This window comes from Bactrocera latifrons, unplaced genomic scaffold (assembly GCF_001853355.1).
Source record: "Bactrocera latifrons isolate USDA-ARS-PBARC rearing strain unplaced genomic scaffold, ASM185335v1 scaffold_98, whole genome shotgun sequence".
NCBI classification, from domain to species: domain Eukaryota; kingdom Metazoa; phylum Arthropoda; class Insecta; order Diptera; family Tephritidae; genus Bactrocera; species Bactrocera latifrons.
The window spans coordinates 66,063-90,855 of NW_017537689.1; the positions used below are offsets into that span (position 1 = coordinate 66,063).

Genomic DNA, 24,793 nt, shown 5'->3' on the forward strand with positions numbered 1-24,793 from the left:
GCAAAGCCAACATATGATGAGTCGACGTTACGAGTTTCCGAGAGAAAAGTTCTGCGGCAGATTTATGTGCCTTTGCGCATTTGCAACGATGAATATCGCATTTGATGGAGCAATGAGTTGTTCGATATATATTTGGAGTCTCCAATTGACACCAGGAAGAACTACTGGAGCGCTATTGTAAACTCGGCTATAACCGCGTAAGCGGTGTCTACGCCAAAAAAGAAAAAGAAAAGTTGCAAAACAGATGTTTGATAAAGTAGCTGAAAACATATCACTGGCGACGAGACGTGGGTTTAAGACTATGTCGGCGAAACTGTCCAGCAATCAAACGAATGGTGCTTCAAAATGTGACGAAACCAAAAAACGCGTCCAAGTCGGTCAAAAATTAAGATGATGTAGAATATTCTATTTGGGCATGTTGGTTTTATTCCATTCTATTATTTTCTATATACTACGTTAGTACTCTTCGTAATAGTGGAGATACCAAAGTTCTGTTCAGAATGAGAAAGCAGATGCATATATTGCTAGTGTCGTTGCATTTTATCTAATTTTAGATCCAATAATAATCAATCTGCTTACAACGCTCTGGAACCCGGTAAAAAAAATTCAATCATTCTTTAATCCGACAAAATTTTGTATACGTTTTTCCAATATCATCGCTTTTATTTCATGTTCGTGCTTGACATATTCCTTAGTTGCTTTACTGCTGTTTTTTGGCGCATTGCTTGAGTTTTCTCCTTCTCTCAATATATAAATATATATTTTTTCTTGACTTCGGGTTAGTTATATCTTCTTTTTTATGATGTAAGGGCTCCGTGAATTAATTGAAACCAACCGAGAGTCTGCTATAATTGAAATACTGACTTTCACTTTCGACCCACTTCAAACTTCCCTTGCATAGGTGAAAACTGCGACTTCTTCATAAAAAGTCTAAAATTTTCAACCTTATATTTAATATTAAAATATTAAAGTCACTATGAGTACAACGAGGGAAGATTACATGACTATTGATTAAGTGATTCTCTTTTATAACCGCAACAGTGCATCAAAAATTGATAACTCCAGATTTTTTCAAAAACGGGTACCTACTATAACCTTCCCTTCCTTCCCTCTCTTTACATAAGACATGAATGATTGTTTAATTTTCATCTCAGTAGCCCCCAGCTAACTAAGCAAGGTATGAACAAGTGCGAAGCTTGTATAACAGCGAAGTTTAGGATGACACACATATTTCAAAAGCCTTACAAATGCTGCATAGAGTACACTCAACTTAAGATATCAATGAATGCGTTCTCAACTCTCTTTGAATGGTTTGTACCAATCAGAAACACTTGCGCGCGACAAATAATTATCATCGAAGGCCTCTTTCAACTTTCTGAATGGTTCGGCATTAAAAATTTGATTCTGTTTTGAAAAGTTCGATAGTTACGGATTTTTTTGATTTGAAATTTGGCACAGATGTTAATGACATGTGATATCAAGCTTGAGAAAAAAGTACGACGAATGGGTTTTCGCATGAAATTTAAATTAAGTCTTACTATTTTTTGCCCTCAGTAGTATACCTTTTTCTGAATATTTTTAATATTTGTACTATAACAGTTTAATTATTGCACTCTTAAATATTTTTTGTAAACCGAGGAAAGTGAACTATTAATAGCCCTGCTCAGTAAACCGCAACGAAACCATAATAAAGTTGTACGCACTTAAATTAAGGTGCAGTAAGTCATCGGCGGCACGCTTTAACCGACATGCGCCAAAACGTTTTGAACCAAAGCATTAAGCGATCAACAGCGGGAATCATAAAGTGATAAAATCCATAGATGTTAATTAACGCATCGCACGAATTCATCAGCCGCAAACCGCATGGCAACAGCAGCGACAGAGAAGCAGCGGCGACGACAGCAATCCAATGTAGCAAGTGGCGGCTTCAACCGCAAAGTGAAATGAAAACAAAAATTCCTCAGTGAAAACAAAAGAAAAAACGAAAAACGAAAACGTAGAAATATTTTGTTTTTGTCAATTTATTTGTGGCGCACAGGTGAAGTATTTGGGTTTTGGTGCGGCAGCTTTGGCCCATAAATGCGTGTACGTGCCTCAAAATCATTGGCGATACGGCCAACAGCAGCGCCATAAATATGTTACAGTTAACGTGGCAATCGTAAAAAGTCGGGCGTCTCGAAAATGGCAATAAAAGAATCAGAACAAACATATTTGCAGGCGGGCGGCGGCAGCGACGAATGTGATTGCTACTTGTGAGTATGAGCTTCTACTTCTTACTCTTCGTCTTTTTTCACGGCAGCTTTTGTTATCTTGCTGCTTGTGTATTTTGTTTTTGCTAAGCGCATGCGTGTGCTGTTGAAGTTGGCAGGTAATAAATGAAAATTTAGTGGTAAATCGGCAACAACAAGTGAGCAAAACAGCGTAAATCGAAAAGTATGTGTGTACTGTAAGGCAATTGATGAGGTGTTGAAAAACCAAAGACTCAGGACACGAACTTGTGTGACGCGTGAGAGAGAGAGAGAGAGAGAGATAGAGAGGGCGAGAGTGAGCAGAAGCGAGTGAGTGCGTGTGCGCAAGCGCATGTGAAACAAGTTCATAAAGCGGCTGCTTACAATTATGTGCGTACTATGCGCAGCCGCTGCGCCGCTTTTGCATGCTTGAGTAAATGAGCAGCTTTCTTGAATGAGCGATTATTTTGGGTGCGCGCTGCTGCATGTATTAACTACAATGATGGACTTGGTATGTGTTTAACACGTTAGAAGTTGCATTTGCAACAAAGTATGGACTAAGGTGTTGCTTATTTAAATGCAAAGTAATTAATATCGACGGGGAGCAATAGAAATATACATTTTACAGATATTTTTTCTTGGTTGTTTAGTTACTAGTTACTAGTGCATATATGAATACGTTTCCCCTATTTCACTATACAATTGCCATAGAATAATGTTAATAAAAGTTCGAATGATGCGTTATTTCAATCAAAAATATTCGATAGACTTTAAAATTTAAGGGTTTGTTATAACTCATTTTAAGTCAGAAAACATGGGTTTTTTTGTAAATTATTTCATGCAAAGAACTGTAATTATCATATTTTTATACATAAATAAAAAAAAAAAGAAATTATATTCACTGTAAGCGCACTGAAAAATCGGAAATTATCAAAAATCTTATTTAACCGATCATTATCTAAAAAATATAATAATTCCAAGAAGGCCGTGTGAAAATGCTATCAATACAGCAGTTTTATTTATTTATTTATTTAGTTAGTTAAGTCTATGAACATTAATTCTTACAGACTAATGGAGAATTAGGATACAAATTAGAATTCTAAAATAATTAAATTAAAAGTAGGTATGTACATAAATAGTTAACTTAAACTAAAAAACAGAATTAATGGTATTAATGAAGGATACCCTAGACTGAGAAAAATCAAGAAGAACTTTCTAGGAAATCGAATTCACTCACGCATAACACGCTTGAGAGGAGCATATTCAGCAAAGTTAGTACTTTCCTTTTTATAACAAAATGGGGAAATAGATCTGAGACAATGTTGAATTTAATTTTCCCTAATAAAAAGGGATAGTCAATACCTCCATTAATAACATTGAAAACAAATGAAAGGCAGAGAACGGACTGTCGCTTTTCCACTAGTTTAAGATGTAAAAGCAATTAATGAGATGTATACGATGGTATTGGGTCAACGAACTTTAAGGAGCGGAGAGCAAATTTAAGAAAAATCTTTTGAACACGCTCGATCCTATTAATTGACGATATGCAATGTGGTCTCCAGAAGAACACTGAATACTCCAAAATGGACCGTAGAAAGCATGTATGCAGTAATTTCAAGGTGTAGGGGTCGGAAAAATTTAAAACGACGGACAAAGCCGAGTACGGAGAATGATTTAGAAGTGATATAGTTGATGTGACTACTGAAAGTAGCAGTATCATCCTGTCAAAGACACAGTGTGCCAAAACTTATGGATGGGAAGTTATTAGCCGAGAGGGTGGAAATAATACCAGGATCGTCGTGAACATAATTCCATTAGAAAAATTCAGCAAACAGGTTGCAGATGTCTCCAGGAGTGCAAGCGGACTTATCACTCCAGCGTAAAGCAGAGGGAATGGCCGAACACGCTCTTCTAGATTTTACAAAGTTCCAAAAGAACTTAGGGTTCGACTTGATTGTAGACTCCGTACTATTAATAAACCTTTTATAGAGAAACTTATCCAATTCATTAAACAGTTTTGTGTAGTGCTGGTATTGAACAAAGGAAATATGAGATTTAGTTGAAGAGAATATTCTGTAGTATTTGTTTCTAAGATTTTTTAAACGTTTGAGGTCCTTAGTGTACCAAGGGAACTTATATGTTTGTGTATGTTTGAGCGGGATATTATAATGACAAGATTCCTTAATTGATTTCTTAAAAATCGAGAAACTATTAGCTGTATCTAGTCCCGAAAGTAAATCATCCCATTTAATCTCACAAAGCAGATTATTGAGTCGTTCAAATTCACAAAGTCGGAGACCCTATAAAGTATATATATATAAATGATCATCAGTATGTTGAGCTGAGTCGATTTACCCATGTCCGTCTGTCTGTTCGTCTGTATATATACGAACTAGTCTCTCAGGTTTTAAGATATCGTTTTGAAATTTTGTAAACCTCATTTTCTCTTCAAGAAGCTGCTCATTTGACGAAACTGCCGATATCGGACCTCTGTATTGTTAACATTCATCTGTTACTTAACAGTTGAATCTCTCTCCGTTTACTTTTCCAAAAGTCACTGTCTTATCCAACAGCACACGTACAAACCTTATCTTTTATACATAGTTTATGCGTAGTCGAAAATTTACATATGTAGTAGTGCGTTAAGTACCAATGAGTAATTGTTTTGTTGTGCTGAAAAATAAATAGAATACTGGAGCGCTGCATAGCATACGAAATGCGCTGGCTTACGCCCCAAAACAGTTTTGGGTTTTTGTTGTATCAAGTGTAAATATGCAAAATTTGTAGAACGCATGCGCAACTACAAGTGTGCGACTGTTTGGTGTGTTTATTTGAGTTTCTAAACCGCAATTGAACCTCAGAGATACTTGGCCCAATATTGTGATGCAGAATGTTTCTTCAAATCATAGTATTGCAAAGTATTATATTTGGGGCAATATCCGTTAATATTATATATGCATGAGTGGAGACAAAAGTTGCTTTGATTATTTATTAAACGATTCGATGGATTCTTGAAAAAGTGTTGTGAGATGTTGACAAATAGAAAATCACTTATATATAACCTAAATTAATTCTTTGCCAAGGAAATTATTAATTTTGAAACGGATTAAAAATAGAAGACATACGACTGCAACCGGCGGATACAATGAATTATCTAGGGTTCATGCTGTATAGGAAGCTTTCGTTTAAGCAGAATATTGAGAAGAGAGCAAAAAAGGCATCGAATGCTTAGTATTGCTGTAGAAGAGCCATTGGCAAAAGCTGGGGTTTTTCACCAAAAGTGATCTTCGGTTCTACGACACCATAGTCAAGCCTATTACGTTTTATGGAGTATTTATATGATTAAGGGCTCTAGAAACGACTACTCTTGCAAATGAAACTTGAGAGCGTGGTACACTAATGTTCACTACAACCATGGCACGTAATGCCATCTTGTACAGATTAACCGTAGAGATCGTCGGCAGGTGTGTGGCTGCGAAAACTGCTTTTAGACTCAGAGAGTGCTAAATGAACCCATATCTGAACACTCGAAAATCCTCCTTTACTTTGACTTCATAGCGGATCACTTGGATCATGGATACGCCAAACCGAATTTAGGCGACTCATACTCTACGCATATACCGGCGAGAGAGTTATGGGAGAGGGGCAGTGAGCTTCTTCACGGATGGGTCAAAGCTTGGGGAAAAGATTGGCGGAGGAGCTCTGTATAAATTCCAGATTCAGACTTAGTGACTATTGCTATATCTTCCAGGCCGAGGTTTCAGGCATTATGGTAGCAGTAGATTTACTGCTCTGGAGTGCAGCTCCCTTCAGAGGAATGAAAATCCACTCAGACACTCAGATAGCATAGCTTCGATACTAGTCTTGAACTCATTAATAGTGCGTTCAGGGCTGGCCAAAGAGTGCATACCGTGGCTGCATTGGCAATTAAACACCTGTGCAAATTTGTATTGGCAGATAAGTTTTGCTAATTTATAACTTCGAACACAGGAGTTCATCTTTTGAAAGGCCTCACAAAGGACTACATTTGTAGTCCACGTGTGATCTTCGATCAGCCATCTATTCTTTCGATGAGATGGGTTACTCTTGGCAGCAAGCGCAGCTTGCTTAAACGCAATCTGAAGGATTTCCAAAGTAATTTCGTGGCCCTCGATAAAGAAACATGGACCCACTGGAATACAACAAGCAGCAAAAATAACAGTGGAAACAGTAGACTTCACCCGAGGAATCTGCTCCGAAGAAGGCACAGACTAGTAGTCAGAAAGAGGGCAGTCAGGACAAAACGGTCACAGAACATTAACATACTGAATTATAGGATCCAATCAACACCGAAGTACCTACTTTGAAGACCTGCCGATAATGTTTTTTTTTTTTTCAAACAGATAAGATATTGGAGTATTCCGTTAATCGTGTATCGAGCTAAATGGAAATTCAGTTGAGATATAAGTAGAGTAAAAATTTCATATTTTTTGTAGGCCAAGGGTTTAACGGACCGCCCTAGTATGTGCGTAAGGATAGTAGCTAAAACTCAAATATTTTGAAGCTATCTGAAGCTCTTTCTCTTTTCGTTTCAACTAGTACTCTTTTAATAGACCGATTAAATGAATCAAAGTGAAAGTATTTAAATCAAAAGGACCAGCACAAACGATAAACCGTAATCCCTCAAACATGTAAAATTTAAATATCTTAGCTTTACAATTCAAAACCCAAAATGTGTTTCATGTACTCTACAACAACATTTACTTATCAACTACTTGCCACAGATATGGATAGATACGCTTGTAAACTCCACCATTTCTAAATACTTCATCTGAAAATCTTGTAAAAACAAGCGTTCAAACGACAGCTGCGCTTGTTGGTAGATAAACAAATAAATGTCCAAGCACTCAAGTGCCTTCCGACTGCTGATTGCCGACTCCTGACTGCTAACTGTTAACTGCTGAGTGCAGCTAAAACGGAAAGCTAAGCAACAATCCGCTAACTTGCAGCCACTTTTGCAAATTTACTTTTGCTGCTTGGACTGAGGCAATGTGGAAGTGCATAAATACAAACACGCTCCTCGCAAATATATTTGCTAGTCGGTATATATATTGGCCCCTCAAGGGCAGTGTGGACGTTAGAGTTAACTAGACAAACGAAAATTAAACACACACACATGGATTGCAGTGCTGGAAGTTGGAAAGTGAGTGCGTCTGCAGCTGTCGCCGCTGATAACGACAATTGTCACCACTCACAAGTGCCCAGCTTCTATGCATCGACTCTCGACTACTCTCTAAATGGGCCGAACATTTTAGTAGCAGCCAGTGTCTTAGCTGTTTGCTTTTGCAACAACCGATTGCCATTTCAGCTTTTCCTAAAGTTTGTACAATATTTTTAGTACAAACAGTGCGCCGCTGTTGTCATTCACCGGAGACGACGACGCACAGAACGTTTACACTTTGATAAGACTTCACGACTACGGTCTGCTAGTGTGTTGCGGAAGCTGTTTGAAGCTTGCTTGAGTAAATTTCAGACATAATATTAGGGTGCTGGTTTAGGTCAGTTTTGGCAGGAAAAAAGTTCAGTAATCACAAGTCAAATTGTTGTTGTAACGGATTAGATAAGTTGTTATTGAGGTCATCCAACGGTACTCTCAAAAAACGTGTTTTTTCGAAAGTGTCGCATCATAGAGAGTGTGGTGTCAGACGTCTAGGATTAGCAGGTGCAAAGAGGTACTTTGTGTCGTGCGGGGGCTCGTTGCCCGATGAACATATGTTTGATAGGTCAGGGATGATTCACAAGTCAAGTCGCATCCTTTGGCCTATGGTAGATTGGAACATAATTGTTAACCTCTTAAGTGGATTAAATTTCCTTTACAGACTGTCTTAGTCAGTTTTTCTGTTTTGGAGATTTAAGTTAGATAAATGGGCTTCAATCGGAGATTTCATCCAGCGAACTTCACGAATCCTGGTTCGCTATGGTATTGAAACAGTTTTTTCGTCTAAAGTCTCTTGAAAGCGAGACAATCTTCTTATATATTAATCTTCAAATGACGATCCTTTTTTTGACCTGTGTCTTGTTCCCTTTCAAGAAACACAATTGTGTACTTCTGTAATTTTTTTAAAATATTTCGAGTTTACCCCGACTTTTATAGAGGAAATTCATCTGGATCTTTGGAATTGATAAGGGGATGAGTTTTATTTAAAGCCGGCTAAATTGGAATTATACCAGCCAATTTTTTTCCTTCGTAATTTTCATATTCCCTACTTAAAGCTTTTGGAGTAGAGTAGAGGGGACTAAATTTGGAAAGCTCGTCCAGAGAGTAAATCTTTCTTGACTAATGTGTGACCACAGAAGCGTTAAGAATTTTCGTGCAAAGTTGCAACAAATCTATCGAATTCCTCGTATGATGTCTAACCATTGAAACATTTTTTATTTGGATCGCATCAATATCCACACTTTCTTCTCAGTAATATATGGCGTGGCTTTCTATAACCTCACCTTTTCCTTTAAACCTTAATTATAATACATTACAAGTTCCACTTATACTGACTTTTCGAACCACCCTAATAAAACTAGGCATGCTTTTCGTGTATAAACCTTCCTCACTGCAGGCGGTCCGAATAAGTTCAACTGCAAACTAACTTTTCATTCTGTTTGCATTTTGTCTTAGCATCTATCATTTTGCCTTTTCAGTGCGTACCACTTCCACTTGTCGTTCGGCTATGCTGGTCATCTCTTTAAACTGTTTGCCACACCGTCTGTAGATTTTCACGTTCCACTGACCGACGAGGCCAGGCCAGGCCAGCTCGCTTGTATCTCGCTCCTGTGTCGGCACTCGTAAACGCATTAAGAGCTCTTCGGAGACTTTGTCTAGATGCGTTGATATGCAAATTAGCTCCATTCATTCAACTAACTCCGAATGCGGAAATATACAAAGTACTTGGACGTTTATTCGCGCATTCGCATATTCGTTGCAAGATTTGGCGGCGCAGGAGAGTTTGTCGCCGATCACAGCGAGTGATGTGGGTAGTGTGAGCAGTTGTTAAAATTGTAATAAAATTATTAGAAATTCGCAATTAGAGGAATTTTCACTTATTTATTAAGAACGGTTCTCGTTAGAAATGTATAAAAGACGTCCTTTGCCACTTTGTTGAAGAAATATTCCAAAATTATTGAGTATTTAGACTGGTAAGGTAATTTTCCTTTGAATAAAGGATTAATTCATCCAAGGCCAAATATTCATTATCTTCGATACGAGAATTTCTCTAGTTGTATAAAATTCTAAATGAAAAATTCATATCTTGCTCTACCTTTAACTAATTCTTTATAGTTGATTAATTAATGATAGTTAGGAGGTTAAGAAGATAATTTCGCCACACTTGAACCTACGAATTTTCCTATAGTGTTTATCGACTACCAAAAATAAACTTTATATAATACTCAATCCGCATTGGATGTAAGAATATTCGAGTTTCTATTCGAGTTGACTTATCTGACTACCCTCTTCTCAATGGGTATAAAAATCCACACACAACTTCTTCGTCGATTCCAAAGCTGCTTTTGACAGCACGAAAAGGAACTGTCTTTTTGCCGCTATGTCCTAAATGAGGATCCCCGGCTATGTAAACTGACGTTGAGCAATACCAAAGTTCCGTCAGGAGAGAGAAGGACCTCTCCGAGGCATTCGATACCGGACTCCTCAGCTCTGTAGACTAATGACATTACTCGATGTGAGCATAGTCTAGTGCTTAACTTGATGAATTACTGGCTGAATGTAAATAATCGCGGTAGACAAACTTTTGTAGAACTTAGCGAAGTGACTGGGATTGATATTGATCGTAGCAGATTTGTGGTGAGCCCAAAATGCTTTATCGATCTATGCACTTTAAACCGTTTTTGGGTAAAAAGGGACAAATATCTGTCCATGGTAGATCCATCGATTTTTGGATTAAATCGGTTGTGGAGTTTGACTATGCAAGCCGTATTTTGATTGCCCAAGAGTTAAACTTTTCCCAAACTTTCTTTGAAAGCATTGAAATAAGTTTGGATAAAAACGGGGTGCTCGATATATGGGTGCAGCATGAGTTAAAACAAAAACCTCATGCATCGATTTTGAAATTGGGAGTCGCAAAAATCGAATCGGATCCGGATAGATGGTTACTAGTGATCATTAAAGGAGCTCTTCCGAAAATATCAATCGAAAACGGCCTTGGTATGTTGGGTAAACGGTGACCAAGCCAATATTGACAGTCAGGAAGATTTTGTTATTAGTTTGGTCAGATTGGCAAGATCTTACCTGTTATGAGCTGCTCTGCTTGTCCAAACTCTTAATTCGGAACTGTATCGACAACAACTGGATCGTCTAAAGAAGGCGCTTTCCCAAAAGAAGGATTGCATTCTATTGGAGCAATGCCAGGTCACACACATTGATAGGGACTCGTTAAAAGCTCCGGGAGCTTGATTGCGAAGCTCTTAAGCATCCTAATTTTGTTCTTGTATATGGCGAATGATTTTGTTGGTAAAAAATCATATCAAGAGAAGCTTGTGAAAATCGACTCTTTTGGAGTTTCTGCCAATAGAACTGTATGTTTCTATGAAAGTGGCATTTTGGTATTATCTTTATTATTTATTATTAATTTGTTTATGCTTATGTAACTTGTAACATTCTACAATTAAGATTAAACATTTCCGATTGCCGGCGAAACCGCAAACAAAGCCCAAAGAATTGCCCACAAAAAGCGATCTCAGGCAACAGTACGTTTATCGATATGTATGCGACATGGACCGGTCGTCTGGTGGGCATTTCTCACAATTGCAACATACTCGTACAGCCGAATAATAATCTCTGCGCCGCGATTGCAGTTCTCAGTTCCCAGCGCGAATAAGTGAATAATTACATGAATTAGCAGCGAAAGGCATAGGATGGCGCAATGGTGAAATGCCAAACTGCACAGCGCTGCGAACGATCACACGACAACCAAAGGCAACGGATGTTGAGTGAAATAAACAGAAAGCAACAACAAACGAAAGAATAAATAATACAATCGAGGAACAAAAAAAAAAAAAAATCGCACACTGAACAAGTGAAGCAACAAACGGAATGCGGTGACCTGTCTCCTTCAAACATTATTTAATCGCGCGGCAAACAAAAAAGATCACAGCTCGCCCGCCACTGTATGGGCCCAAGCAATGGCACATTACAAACCACGTTTCTTACCCAACGTTGGGCGATTATACAACAACAAACTGGCCTGGTAGGCTTGGATGCTGGGAAGCAGTTCGATACCGGTCGGTGTAGTAGCGGCGAAGTTGTTGATTTTAAGTGGGGGGATGAGAGAAAGGCCAAGAATTCGATCGCGGTCGATGTCGAACGATCAATTCCGAGAAATGAAAAGCAAACGTCTGCCGTCATATAGCGTTTATTGTGCCAGCCAATAGCCACCGACCGTCATAGCCGTTATCGCGCAGCAACACCACCTCGAGCAGCACTACAACCACTATCGCCAGTACCTACCATCATCACCTTCGTCTTGGCTTGTCGGCCGGAACTGTAAAGGAAAACAAGAAAACAACCATGCGGCGAGTACTACGCAAGTATACAGGTATGGTCGAGGAAAAAGCAGAAATCGCGTGGTTGCTGAGTGAAAATGCAGATACCGGTGAGTGGAGGTGAGCAGGCGAAGGCTACAAATATTAGCTGGACCAGTTGTACGGAAATTCATACGCTTAATAGTGTTGTTAACACAGCGGTTAGCAAAGCTGCATCCAGAGGAGTGAGCATACAATGTTGCCAGTAGAGCGCGCTGAGCCGAGTGATCGTTTATGTGAGAGAGCAAGCAAAGAGCGACGACTAATGTTGTTTACAAATTTAAGTAGTCAATTGGCATCTAACTGGGGAATGACGGCACGAACTACTTTCCAGTGGACAAGAATTAACAGCGACAACACCGTTATTGCAAAGCTGGGTCAAATCGCATACGAAGTGGACGGGCATTGAAAGATATGTGGACAGTTGTTAGAGATCAATTGCAGACACTGGAATTATAGGGAGAGTGAGTGAGAGCTTTGTGTACAGAATTAACATTAACAGCCAATAATTTGCTACAGGAAGGAGACAGTGTTAAATGAGTGGTAGTGTTAATTGAGTGGCAATGCTAAATGAGTGTAAGAGAGAAGCGACAGTTAGTTTAGACTCTGAGCGTGCATGATCACTAACTCATTCAGTAGTTTCGTTATTGAGAATGAGATTGAGCAATTGCTAACTTAGAAACAAAGGCTTATAATGACATTGGCGGCCTTGAGGGATATGCCAAGCTCATAATCGTCAATAAATGTGGACTTAATATTCACCATTTTAGATATTCAAGTTAGCCTTTCTCTAATGATCCTTACTTTTTAGAAGACAATCCGCTATATTTTGGGGTATGTTTTGAAACCCAACTGAAGCTGAAGCTGAAACTAAAGAAAGGATGACATATGAGGTGGATATATGAAATAAATGTCGAAAGCTCAAGAGCTTCAGCACTAATTCTTTTTAAAAAGCTTTCAGTAATCTGTAAGCTTCTCTGCTTTAGCTATAAAGAAGAGAAAATGATTGTTAAAGACAAAGCTTTGCCGTAAAATGGAAAGTGTTATAGATGGGAATAGAAAAATCATCTAACGATATAAATTTACAGATATTTAACTTCAGAACTCAGAATGGCTATGCTCCCAAAAAATTGTAATTTTAACTCACCGAAACGACTCTGTCAAAAGAAAAATTTTAGAATAGAGTTAGAAATTAATGTTGAAAATTATTGTTATTCCAAAAGCTTTCGAGAACTTTGCCGTAAAGTGTATAGTATCATAGTTAAGAAAAGAAGAATCATCTAACGGTGTCAATTTGCAGATATATTGTAAGTATGAAATCAATGTCGAAACATCGAGAGCTTTAGCACTTGTTTGCAACCTTAAAAAGCTTCTAAAGATCTATGATCTTTTCTGCTTTAACTCTAAGCTGAGTTAGGAGCGAAAATTTATTGTTAAAACTAAAAGCTTTCGAGAGCTTTTCCGGGAAGTGTATAATATCACAGTTAAGAATATAAAAATTATCTAACGGTGTCAATTTACAGGTATAATATATTCTTATAATGATCTATCTTTTCTGGTTTGGTTCTAAGCTGAGTTAGGAGGGAGAAATTATTGTTAAAACCAAAAGCTTTTGATAGCTTAAAAAGCTTCTTGTGTTCGGTGAGATTTTCTGCTTTGCCAGAAAGCGAGCCGTATCATATGTGAGAGTATAAGAATAATCTAACGTTGTCAATTTAAAGACATTTTATATGTATGAAATCAATGTTGGTAGCTCGAGAACTTCAGTAATTATTTATAACCTTTAAAAGCTTTTAGTGATCTGCGAGCATTTTTAGGTTTGCTTAAAGCTTGTTTGGACTGGTGAAATTATTGTTAGAGCCAAAAGCTTTCGAGAGCTTAAAACCTTCACGCGTTCGGTGAGCTTCTATGCAAAGCTACTAGTGATCTGTGAGCATTTCTAGGTTTGCTTAAAACTTGATTAGACTGGTAAAATGATTGTTAGACCAAAAGCTTTCGAGAGCTTAAAATCTTCACGCGTTCGATGAGCTTTTACGCTTTGTCTTAAAGCGGACAGCATCAGAAGTGAGCGCAAAATAATAATCTAATGGATATTCCTTACAACTTCAAAAAATTGGCCAAATGCTTATTTCGAAAACCTGATTTTCAATATTTACAAATTCTTCCTCATTTTATTTTGACTGCGAATTTCGAATGTCTACCATTATTTATTAAAGAATAAATTGTTGGCTATTTATTACAACCAGTTCGCTCGTGCAATTCATATTTCTGCACTTGTTGGCGCATTCTTTGCGCAGACGCAGCAAAAGAGCCAACGTAAACGAAAGAAAAGCTAGCGTTTATAGTTGTCATTAGTGAAGCACCGCAGCTGCGCATTGTTCGCTGTAACGAAAAACAATAACAAATGCAACAGCAAACGGCAAACGTCTCGAGATCATGCCAAAGCAGGGAAAAGTTGTCAATCGAGACTTTTTGCTTTCAGCCATTCGCAGCGTAGCGTGTTGAGCATCGCAGATCATCTCAACGGACTTCATTTATTCAGCGTACCATGCAACACGCTCACCATAGTCGCCAGTCGCGTTCAGATGGACGACGACGCGCCGTGGCATGGCACATCTTACCCGAGCACTTGCGTTTTGGCATCGATTTGTCTTTCGAAGCGGCTTGTTTGCTTGGCAAGTTAGCGGTTTGGCTGCTTGGTTGGTCGCCTTGATCTTGGCCTGGTGCTGGCTTGCCTCGTTTCGTTCGTCATTGATACCCGCTTAACTGTTTCGCCATTTTTCCTGACATCCCGAATCCGGTTAAATATGAACGAACCGCTGAACGAACGGCCGAATGGACTTGACTCGTCCACATCAACTTACTATTCAACTTAATTGAATTGTGGATTAGGCTGCTGCTGAGCTATAGAGCTGCAGCTGCGTTTGCTGGGGCCGCCGTTACCGTTGCGGCCATACATACGGTACATAGTGTGCCGCCAAACAAGTGCGGATGTGTGTGGACCAGTTTTTGCCGTTTACATTTTTCCTACATACATATATTTTGTTAAATTTTTTTGTTTTTATAATTTTTTGTTCGTAGCTTATAACGCTCTGAACAGTTTTAATTTAATCTCCTTTGACGAGTTGTATGTCAAATGCGAAAAGCACCAAGCAGTTGGACTGAATGTGAACAGGATTTGTGAAATGGCAATCATATGTGTATAATGCACTTTCCACACATCATATCTCAATGTGCGCGGGTATACATGTACAATATCGTCTAGGCTTAATACTGGGAGTTGCGCGTCTGATTAAGACATACCACCAAATTTGACTTGAGCTGATAGTAAAAAAAAAAAACGATTTCACGTATTGTAATATAAATCGTTATTATCGTTTTAAAAATAGGATCCTTTTGAGCAAATTGGGGCTTGCCAACACTTAATACAATTTTCTATACACTTTTTACTGCTTCCATGGATTCATGTCGTACTCTTCGAAGTGGATTTTCAGTTTCGAAAACAGAAAAATCCACAAGGAACCAAAACTGGCGTATGTGGGAGCTGAGCGATGACTCTAGTTTAGTCAGTCACAGTCATGTCATCCTGCCCACAAATTCGGTCCTTTAAACTGAATATCTTCACATACAGACCTCGAAACTGCCAAGTAGTATTCCTTATTGACCGTTTGACACTATGGAATGAAGTCATGGTGAAGCACACCATGATAATGGAAGAAAACGGTAAGCAGCACTTTAATGTTTGGTTTCGATCCATTTTTACGGCATGATAGGCAAGATTATTAGACAGCTTGGACGTTATATTCATAAACCCATATACGCTCCGTTGTCAAGCCTCTTTTTGGTGACCTATACTCCACGTCGTTTTTGCAAAAGATTCAAATCTTTTGTTTCGAAAATAGATTTGAGAAGTATCATATCCAAAAGCACAAACCGAAAATGTGTTGAATTGATCGATAGGAGCTATTGGGATCCCCGGCTGTCACTCTGCTGCCAACTCGATGATTTCCAAGTGCTGTTTCTGTAGCTTTATCGGAGTTACCCTCATTAACAGAGGCGTATAGATGACTCGTAGGAGAAACCATAATTTAATCTTACGGACAGACTCCTTAAACACGAAGCGAAAGTGTAAATTATGTTATTGAAGATCAAGCTGTTAGGGCTTGAGTTATTCAACCTAATGTTAATTTCTTCAAACATTAAACATACATAGTATCTAACCTATATAACATTTGTCCAAAGCTTAAAGGATATTTTGTTTCCACTCAGAAATGCGTGAAATCGAAAATTCGAATATGCGGCGGGTTTTAACAAGCTCCTCTCTGATTCTCTTTATATTGAATCCTAACACCGTTCTAAATAGGCATATTGGTTTATGCGGAAGGATGTCCCTTTGATGGATATTCATGATGACAGTGAACAGATCGTCACGAAGTTGGAGAAAACAGATTATAAAGTTTATCGCAAATACAACGTTTGAGGCCTTCGACACGTGAATAACAATAAGTTTCTCTTCGATCAAATTTAATATTAAAGAGAATATTTAATTACCTACAACAAATATACAGTATGTATATGCTAAAATTATACATATAAACACTCACACCAACATAACGCAATAAGGTTAATAAACGGCATATCAACAAATCGCCATTAAATTGCATTTTGTCTCTATCGTGTCGCTGGCAATCAATAAATTAAGCAACCTGTATCAATGCCAGGCAACGTAACAGCAAAGAAAAGTAACAACAAGGTCAGGCGAAGCAACAGCAGCAGCAACAACAACAGCGCTGTAATTTAACAGCGCACAGTAGCAGCATGCTAAGCAATGGACGCTGCTGTGGCTCTCTTACACCTGTCATTCCACTGGAAGCTGCTGGCTGTTGCTCATTGTTGCTGACCGACTGATGTTGAGTGAAAGCATAGCCACCACACCACCACGAAACCGTTGTATGCACAACACATTCTCCAGTTCAAGTGGCAGCTGCGGCGCCAACCGCTCAGCAAGATCTCTATTGCTACAAAGCAAATGCGGGAAAGAGCTTGCCAGCAGCARAAGAAACAGAAGAAGAAGAGGCAGCTGGAACTGCTAGACGACAAGCTGCGTCAGTCTAACGAAAGAAAGTAACGCTTTGGATCGCGTATTTCGCGTTCGTCATTCGTTGCGTGCACACGTGTTCTCGGCTGCGTCTCGCTTATAACCGTTATTGCCACAACAAGTGTGTTACCATATACTAACTGCTATACAGCTGCTGAGTCTGGCAGTATTTTGTTAGACACTGAATGCCCTACGACGTGTAGTTAGTGTTTGCAGACATAAAAAACAATAATAAGTTAAAATAAATAAATAAAAGAAATAACAAATAAATTGTAGAGAAAAAAAGTGTTGAAGAGCAAGTGGTGCTGGATGCACCAGCCAACGACCAAGCGACCGACCGACCGGCTAACCATACAGACAACCACACAGAAAGAACAATAAGCGGCGCTCCACTTCTTCTTCGTCTGGCGAAAAACTGTTTGCTGCTGACTCGTTGGCGCATAACTGTTTTTTTTTTGTTTGTTTTTTTGTTGTGCTGTGTGTGTGTGTGTCTGGTGTTGTGCAGACAAAGCGCAAAAAGTAGAGAGTTTACAGTAAAAAATAAAAAATTTGAAAAAAGAAAAAAATTGAAAAAAATTTTGAAAAACGGAATTTGAAAAGAAAAAAAAAAATAAAGTTAAAAGAACCTCTTTAAACCAAAAACCAATAACAACAATTTAATAGACTCGGCATAGCAAGTGAGTCTATCGCCACAAAACATTAAAACTTTTGCTATCTCCGCGATCGACACCAACAATCACAAGCTAACAGCCGCGAAATCGCCAACACCATCGCGCAGAACCAACGAAGCAACTCTGCGTTCGAGCCTAACCCGTGTTGCTGCGCGCTGCGCCTTCAAGTGTATTTTAATAAGGTGCGAATTACAGCTGAGTTTTTATCATTAAGTTTTTATTATTTTAAAGCAACAATAACAACAAAACCAGCAAATAGAACAGATTTTGCATAAAGTTCAGCGTTTGGCATCGTTGCGCGCAGAACGCGCGTTGCTTGCTGAATGTAAAAGTGTAAAATACTAAGAGCAAATAGTCAAAATAACAATAGCAATAACATTTATGGCAATAACTGCACAAAGAATATGAAACTCATCTTGTGGCCCAAAGCATACGGAACTAAAAAAGAAAGCAGCACATTGCACTCATGTACATACGCGTGTGTGTGTGTGCGTGCTTGTTTGTTGTTGTTGTGTTGCGTTCCACGCGCTGACCGATATTTTGTGCTTCTACTTTGTGCACATCAATGGAGAGTTTAATGATCAATAATTGCGATTCAGCGCTGGTATATTTGACTGCACACATGCTTAAATACAAATAGCGCATACATATGTACACCTTTGGTTATATTTATTAGTATTTAGCGCAGTGGGGGCTCAACGGCTTTATTTAATAAATATTGAAAATTATTTTCTATTTTCCACGCATATCAACGAATGCTGAAAATAGCTCCAGAAACAATTATATTTATGATTATAGATACTTAATTTTTGGTTTTCAAATGAAAGTAGAAAACTACACACAGACTATTTAAACAAGTAAGGAGAGGCAATCGAACATTTTATACTTTTGCAATTTGCAAGCGGCAAAGTCCTTCAGGAAAATATGCGAGTTGGGGGTAGTGTTGACCCGATTTTGTATATTTTGGCCAGTAAAACATACTATTAGTATGCCAAATAATAAAAAAAAAAAGGGTCCCTGAGATTTGATAAGGTATCTCGTGTATAATCACGAATCTCATGGGCAAACGTCAGTCAGATGTTCGAAAATCCTGGTAATGGTTATATGGGGGTCTACTTCAAGTTTCGCCCAATTTCAACTATTTTCGGATAACTGTTATGATAAAAAGAAGCTCACTGGTTTTCATTGAGATAACTCACATATTGACCGATATACATATGCGCTACAAAGTCACCCAGAAGTTCGAAAACCTTTATATTAGGCATATGGGGGCACAGGGAAGTACTATATTTACAAGATTCAGCCCATTTTTAATACACAAAGATATTATTATTATATATCCCAAACATTGGCCGCTATTTTCGGGCCAAAGGTCAACTATAGATACTGGAGTCCACATTGCCGGAATTTGCGAGCTGGAACAGTTTTGGTTGGATTTTGACAATTTTTGGTTAAAGGTGGCATATTTGCAAGGCATTATTCGTGCCAAGTTCATTCCGTTAAATAAATTACTTTTAGATTTGTGGACTAGAAAGTGAAAGAATCTGATGAAATTTAAAAAATTGTGCTATATGAGAAGTAGGCGTGGTTGTAGTCCGAATTGCTAATTTTTGTAGTGTGACGTACGATTGTGAGAAGTGATTGTGTCAAGTACCAAATTTAGTAAAAATTCGTAAGTTTGGTTCCGAGATATATGATATTACCTAAAAGTTGGCGATGCTATGCCCATCGTCCAATTTTAAATTCGATTCTTATAAATCCCTCATACCATCTCGGATGTAAAACTTTTTTGGTGACGTTCCCTGGGGTCCGTTTACGCCCATCTGCAAACTCCACCTTCATTTTTTTGCCAAGGAATATGTATACAAATTTTCGTCAAGATATCTTAATTTTTACTTATGTTATAGCTTGCGTGGATGGACGGAAATACAGACAGACAATTAGACTTATATTTGAACTCGTCACATGATCCTGATCATTTACCTACATCTAACTCGATTATGTTTAGGCGATACTTACAACCGTTAGGTGAAGAAATCTTTTATGCTCTGTAGCCACAGACACAACTCTATATGTACACTTCAAAATTTCAGTTTATTGACGCTTAAGAGCACAAAAAAATCATCTGTAGAATTTTTTGGAAGCAGATTATAATTAAAAGAAAATATTTTGGATTTGATGAAATTGAATATAGGAGCTTGATCAGAATATTGCCATTTTTTCTTTTTTAGACTTGAAATACTACTTGATTTTGAATGTGGGTAAATAGTTGTTTTATTAAAATCATAAAAAGGATGAATGCCGATGATGGAAGGGTAATCCAGTCTTATCTATATCTCATATCAAATATATATATACAAGTATTTATAGATATATAATATTTAATGTATATATAATATTTCTAAAAAAAAAGCCCTAAAAACAAATATTTCTTAACGAAGTATTCTTGTATAGAGGCCAGAACTTCGACCGTTTTTTGTAAAAAAAAAAGCAGTCGATATTTTTAACATCGATTTTGTATCACTATTTTGTTCATATTTCAAGAATAGACAATTAAAAATTATTAAATTATGCGCTCTGCATTCTTCTCGATTTTTTGGAGAATATTAGAATATAGAAAGCTTCGGTTCTGGTTGGTTCAGAGATATTGGAAATAGAATATTTGTGCCGAATTTTAAGTAAATCGGCTGGTTAGAACTTGGTATGTCGCGATAATCAGAAAAAAATTGTTAAAGATTGTAAATTATGATTCAAGCGGCCCACCCTTAACAGGCTATAACTTCAAAAGTAATTTGAGTTTTGGATATAGAGCCGATTATCGAAATATGATAAAAGATAACTTTCGACCTTTTCGCATTTTGAGGCTAGAGTAATTCCTTAATTAACGCTCTTGAGCTGCGGATATATTTTTTTCTAATGAATTTCTTAAAATATTTGGGAGTATACTTTTTCCATATTGAATATTTGAACATTCTAGCTCTCTATTCCTTATCTAGTGGGGTTATAATTTCGTAATATTTTGAATACCATATTTCTTAAACGGAACTCTATGCTTCTAGATATAATTATTTCTTACAACATCAGTAAATTCGAGAAGCTAACTCAAACTTTGTCTCTACGAAATATGAGATTATGAGAAGAAAAATAGAAATAAGTAAATTAAAGTCATATATATATGAACTATCAGATCAAATTTTACCAACACTTGCAAACAAGACTACCTTTTCATGTATTTTAATGCAGCTCTTTATTAACGCCAATAAAATAGGCCCCTTTGGGACTATGCGAATGTTCCCACACATTTGTTATATGTCTCGCTTTTGTTCTATTTCTTCTTAACATCCGATTTATTTACTGTAAAGTGAAAGATTTTGAACGGTTTTTAATTAAATTGATGTCATAAGGGAAGTAGGCGTGGCTTCATAACCCATGTTTAGATTACAGCATTACAATGTTCAGATAATACTATATACAATGTACTATGGATACTAGTCTTCAATTCATGAAGTAGTCGCCAACATGCGGGATATCACCTAAGCCTGCCTCTTTCAACTCCTCGCATGCCAATTTATTTTTGAAAATAAACATATATTTGGGAAAGTTTAAATTTTTAAAATGTGTAAGCAAAAATTTACTTACTCTTTCTCGATTTAAATACAGACATATGTATATATTAAATAGTAGTTATAATACTGCCAATCATTTCATTTTCTTTCACTAAGAATACCAACTGAAGGCAACTGTCACCAATTGGTTTCATGACAATTTTATGCTTTCTAATTTCTAACACAATTACTTGTTACCTGTAAGACACAACAACATGAAATAAAAGTTGTAAAAGAGCATAAAAGGCGAGAAAAATTAAAGAAATTTCGCTGATTTTTGTTTGTTTACTTGCAGCTTTGATTGTTGTGCTTTGCCATTTTCCAATTTACACTTGACAAATTTTTGGCAATGTTACTGATTCAAGTAATAACAAAAGAGAAGAAAATAAGTAATAAAAAATTTCTTCCATAAATTTAGTATTTTAGTTATTTTTGAAAGTGTTTGAAGCCTAATGAAGTTATTTTTACAAATTGAAAATATCTATAAGCAAATAATTTGGCTGAATTTAAACTATTTAAAATATTAAAAACAATTACTTTCAATATTTTTGAAAAAGCAACGCTAACTTACAATAATTTTGCGACTGTGTAGTGAGCGATTGTTTATTTTTTTTTTTTTTTGCTAATTTTGGGTTTATTTCATATAATAACGTCTATAAAATAGCCACATTAAAATATTACTTTCATTCAGTATGCTGATAAAGAAATCTATATATCGTCACCTAAAATGCAAAACATAAAAAAAATTGATTTTGTATTTCTAACTTAATTTCGTATGCGGAATCGTTGCAAAAATTGGAAAAGGCTTACAGTGATTCATTTTTGTTAAAAACACAAGCCTTCGAGTGAGGCAAAGCCTTCAAAGAAGGTCGAAAGATCGTTAAAAACATGCGTCGTTCTGTAGGATCTAAAGTAAGAGAGATGACTAGAGAGCTCGACATCTTTCTTGAGTTCGTTCAAATGATTTTGGTTGATATTTTGGGTATGAAACCCGTTCTTGCTCGACTCGTTGCGATAAAGCTGAATTTTTTTCAAAAAGAGTATCCTAAACAAGTCTCTTTAGACATGCTTTATCGTACATATTCCGATTCCACATTAATGGAGAGCAATATAATTGCCAATGGTAAGTTTATGTGTATGACATGCAAACAAGTTCACAATCATCGGAATGGAGGGGAAAAAACGACCTTAAACCAAAAGCCGCTCAAAATAAAGGTAATGCTAGTTTTTATCGATATTCATGGTTTGGTGCATCATGTATTTGTTTGGGAGGGTCAAACGGTCCAACGGGAGTTCTATTTGGCATTATTGAGGTGTTTGCGTAAGAACATCTGTCGAAAACGGTTTAAATTGTATAACAAAAATGCAAGGATTGTACACGGTGATCATGTACCTTCGCATTGAGCCAGAGTTATGACTACATTTAATGCCAAAAATACAATGAATAGCATCGATCAACGACCGTATTCCCTAGATTTGTCTTCAGGTGATTTTTCTTGTTCTCAAATTAATATTGGCGCTGTGTGAAAGCCGTTTTCAGTGGATCGAGGAAATAATACAAAATTCACTGAATATATATAAAATTTTGCTGAAATATGCGATATTTTTTCGTCGTTTTTTTTCTGATTTTTTTGAAACAAAATTTAATTTTTCAGTAATCTATAACCGATATTGGCGGTATCTACGCCAATAAAGCAGAAGACTAGCTCTTTAAAATCCATGTAAATTATAAAAAGAAAATTTTGCAAATACTTTCAGGCACTTATGGGATATAAAGTCTCCTGAAATTAAATTAAAAAAAAAAATATTGAAAAAATAATGAAATATATGAAAATACTGAAAAATATGAATATTTTTTTTTTTTGTAATTTTTTYCCACAGTTAAACACCTGCTACAGTGCCAATGAATTTCTCCCATGCTTTATAATTCAGCGATTTTCTATATTATTTTACTTTTACCGTTCTATGTGTCTTTCACAATGTATGTCGAACTGTCTAACTGCCAATCGAGTCTGTTTGTGTCTGGAGTTGTGCTGGTTTCACGGCTCAATGCTGCTAAATTGCCAATATATTTGTTTTTGTCTTCTGTACATATATACCTTCATATATATATGAAGCATTACATTTGTATGTTTATGTATATGAATATATGTAAGTGCATATATGACATTTTCCCAACCTTTCTAACTTAACTATTACTACTTTTATTAGCATTACCGTTATTTTTACGGCTTATTTATTTTACTCAACGGAGTATTAAAGAAATATACTTACATACATAGATATACACATACATATTTATTTTTGTGCCTGTGTGTTATTATAATATTATCTCTACGATTGAAAGTATCTGAGCAAGTGGATAAATATAATCTGCAGATAAGTAAAAATATTTATAAGTAACTGCATATGCGCAAGTAACTGATAGCAGTTTAATATATRTATGTATGTTATTATATACATATGTATAAATCATATTATGTATGTGTTTAAAAATTTACCTCATTTTCTTTGCCACAACGCTGTCATTTCTGCCTCATTTCTGCGCATTAAAAGTTTCTCACTTTTTTCTGGCGCGCAAATTTCGAATTTTACTCGCTTGACTTGCTGCGCATGCGCGCACGTTCACTTGTTATTTATTCATATATCCAGTAGGAATATATGTGTGTATGTTTGTACTTGCTGCATGGCTGTGTTGCACACTGCTTGTTGCTATAATTCTATTTTCCAAAGCTCAAAAGCCATTTGCGCTTAATTTTTTCGCCACTCTTACCCACCATTTATTTGTTCTTATTGTGTTTTTCGTGTTTCTGTGTTAGCTATTTACTGTTGCAGTGTGCAGCTATTTTCTCCCATCCATCAGCTTGGCGGCATGTAGCATAACATTCATAACTAACGCCATATTTCTACTGCTATGCGGCTATTTTAGCTTCTAAGTATATATTTCATGATTATTTCATGGATGTATGTGTGAATATGTAGGTATGTATGCATGTCTGCATATAAATCTATATACACATAAATATAGTATATGCATGTATGTGTTTTTATTTTAACATTCTACCCCAGTCATAGCGTCGTCTGCCGTTGACGTTATGTTTTTTTTTTTTCATGCAGCCGCCTTTGCCTCTATTCATGCCATTGATCCACTGATCCATATTTCTCGGTGGCAGACGCGAGCTCGCAGGCGCTAATTAATAATACATATTATGGCTGTGTGAGCTACACTTTTTTTTTATCGGTCTGGTGGTTGCAGGCCGCCGCCAACCGAGTTGTAGCCAAGCTGTGCGAAGCGCGCTAATAGCGTTAAGAGAAAAAGCGAGTAGCCAAGTAGCCTGTATGGCGTGCAGATAGACAAGCTGCGTCGAATTTCCCCTTCAGTGGCTTAAATGTGCCTAGCTACTACTACTATTTTATTTTCGCTTCATGCTATGGTTATTATATTTTCAATTTACGAGTGGGTTTTTAGCTATGCGCTGAGCGCTCATTCGTTGGCGCAAATTAAATCACATTTCGTATAAAATTTGTAGTTACCTGGAAGAAAAAAATTAAAATATAAAAGTAGAAATTTTTTAAATGTTATATATAGGAGTATATACTGAAAAACATTTTCTATTATTT

The 24,793-nt window shown here is 36.9% G+C and overlaps 1 protein-coding gene and 1 long non-coding RNA gene across 2 annotated transcripts in view; one reads left to right on the forward strand and one right to left on the reverse strand.

Annotated features, from left to right (window-relative positions):
- Positions 1 to 24,793, reverse strand: part of LOC108977956 — a 140,008-nt gene that overhangs the window by 54,398 nt on the left and 60,817 nt on the right. The gene's annotated exons all lie outside the window — the stretch shown is intronic.
- LOC108977951 overlaps positions 16,858 to 24,793 on the forward strand; it is a 64,141-nt gene continuing 56,205 nt past the window's right edge. Inside the window, exon 1 of the mRNA XM_018947947.1 lies at positions 16,858 to 17,749. The gene's annotated coding sequence lies outside the window, so the exon portion shown is untranslated. The remainder of the gene's footprint in view (positions 17,750 to 24,793) is intronic.